Here is a 2713-nt window from a genome sequence, read left to right as displayed (position 1 = left end):
CAGCACTGTGTCAGAAAAATCCAGCTAAAAGGAATACTTAACTTTTTTTTCAAAATTTCATAATAGCCCAAAGGCCCAGGTTTCAAGAGAAAATTATTCATCAAGAACTAGGAAGATCTCCAACTACATGGAAAAAAAAAATAGAGAACAAACCAAGAAAAAGAACTATCTGGCAAAGATTTTAAAGCAGATGTGAGAAATACTTAATCAATATGAAAACACTTGAAAAATTGTACAAAATAGAAAATTTCAGCAAGAACTGGGAGATATAAAGAAAAAGAAAACTTTAGGACTGAAAATATAATGGTCATAATAGGATATGTGGATGGGTTTGGTCACAGAATAGAGGATAAAGGAGAAAAAGAAAACCAGGGACCTTGCAAATAGAAATTACCCAGGCTAACAAAAACGAATAGACTGAAATCCCCCACATACATACACACAGTCTCATGGACTAAGTGATTATAAAATCTAACATATATCATCAGACCTCCTAGAAAGATAAAAGGAAGAGTGGAGATTAAAAAGAAATGTCAAAGAAATAATGGCTGCTAACTTCTGAAACTTGTTAAAAGATATCAGCTAATGTCTTATATTTTGAAATGTTAAAAATCCGGGAATGGTAGTCAACAGCAAAAATGGTAAAAATCTTTGTGATTGATAGACAATGCCTTGCATGGATTTCTGTCTAGGAGAACACTTCTAGTCCCTCTGTAATATTTCTAAGTTTAATTTTATTTTTTAATGTATAAGACTTTTGAGGAATACATCTTTTAAGTGATACATATTACAATTTACCATTTGATCAGCTTTATTCTGTACCCACACATGAAACTTGGATTCCCTTTTCTTTAAGAAGCAGTGAACAGGGGCTGGGAATGTAGCTTAGTGCTAGATTGCTTTCCTAGCTTGCTTGAAGCCCTGGGTTCAATTCCTCAGTACCACATAAACAGAAAAAGCCAGAAGTGTCCAGTGGTAGAGTGCTAGCCTTGAGCAAAGAGGAGGAGGGGGGGGGAAGGCGGCGGCAGTTCAAGGACAGTGCCCAGGCCCTGAGTTCAAGCTCCAGGACTGGCAAAAAATAAAAAAAGCAAAAACATGGAAGTTGAAGTCAAAGCTTTAATGCCAAGTTTCTGTAGGTTCAAATCCTGGTTTTGTGTTTTGGAGATGTCAGTGAAACTTTGGAAAGTCTTAGTTTCCTTATTAGTATGATGAGAATATCAGTGGATTAGGTGATTCTACACTTGTAAAGTTCTTATCAAATGCCTGCAATTATTACTATTATTTAAAATACATAAAGCTGCTCTTCGCCATCTTTCCTCTCTCTGGACTGCCCACCCCCACCAGGAAGGTCAAACTGCAGTTTTAGCGGGTACAGGATCTATTCTGGGCACAGGAGGTGCTACACCAGGACTGACAGGAAGGTTTTCCCATTTCTTAATGCAAAATAGGAGTCAGCCTTCCTTTCCCAGAGGAATCCTCGACAGATAAACTGTACTGTCCTCTACAGAAGAAAGCCCACAAAGGGACAGTCGGAAGAAATTCAAAAGAAAAGAACCCTTCCTGCAGTCCAATTCCAAAGGGCCATCACTGGTGCATCTCTTGCTGATAATAATGGCAAAGAGGAATCAGACACTAGAAGTTAGAAAAGCTCAGCGAGAGCAGGCTATCAGGTCTGCCAAGGAAGCCAAAAAGGCTAAGCAAGCACCAAGAAGACAGCAATGGCTGCTGCTAAGGCTCCCACAAAGGCCGAGGCCGCTCCTAAGCAAAAGATTGTGAAGCCTGTGAAGGGTTCTGCTCCCTGAGTTGGTGGAAAACACTAGTTTGGTAGATTAGATTTTGAAATAAAGATTTATCTGTAACTCCAAAAAAAATACAGAAAGTCTGAAGATAGAAAGCAAAGATGTTAGGAAAGTTGTGTTTATAAATTTTAATCTCTGTGCCAGAAATTCCACAGTTTTAATATCCTAGCATCCCACGCATTTCACCAAACCATGGGGCCTTTCTGCTAAAATAAATAAATGGCATTTAGTTATTTATCTTCAAGACTTTCAAAGTAATAAAAGATTCCTTTAGGAAGTTTTTCCTTGGGGCTCTGAAATAACATGTAAGCTGCCCTGGTTCCTTTTCCTGATTTCTTTTTTCTTCATCATTTTTCCAGTCCACATACTCAACTGTGTTTCTCAGTTCTTACTTTCGTTCTGCTCTTAGTATTCACTGTTGTTCCTCTTCTAGTGGTCAATAGATTGGCAACATGTCACAAGACCAGTTTATGATTTCAGATTAATACATTCCCTTAGCGCTTCTGTCAGGGAAGATTAAAAGAATACTTAAAATGAGGGCTGTCTCCTCTCTAGTTGGCCTGAGTGAAAGCAACAATTTGGGTTTGCTTTGCTTAGACTAGTGATAGTTATACAGTCAGAAATTAAATTTTAGGCATTGACACTGTGCCTCTATTTCACAAGCTTGTGTTGCCTATGTGGGACAACTATTTCATGATCCCTTGGGGCTAAAGGGAAGGAAAGCTTTCTAGTCTTGAAATGAATTTTCTGAGTGCATACATATTCACATAAATTAGAGATTTAAGTCCCCAAGCAGTTTTATCATGAAGAGTATATAGCCCATAGGACATTAAATAAATCAAAACAAAGGAAAACACTACTCATTGTTATGGAAAACTACGGATCTATATCCTTTAACACTTTCCCAATTTCCT

The 2713-nt window shown here is 37.9% G+C and overlaps 1 pseudogene; it reads left to right on the top strand.

Annotated features, from left to right (window-relative positions):
• Positions 1-619: 619 nt before the first annotated feature.
• LOC105992371 lies at positions 620-1820 on the top strand (annotated as a pseudogene).
• The last annotated feature ends 893 nt before the right edge of the window (positions 1821-2713 follow it).

Source organism: Dipodomys ordii, unplaced genomic scaffold (assembly GCF_000151885.1).
Source record: "Dipodomys ordii isolate 6190 unplaced genomic scaffold, Dord_2.0 Scaffold83, whole genome shotgun sequence".
NCBI classification, from domain to species: domain Eukaryota; kingdom Metazoa; phylum Chordata; class Mammalia; order Rodentia; family Heteromyidae; genus Dipodomys; species Dipodomys ordii.
The sequence above is the reverse complement of the archived record's forward strand: the minus strand, read 5'-3'. Positions and strand labels throughout refer to the sequence as shown.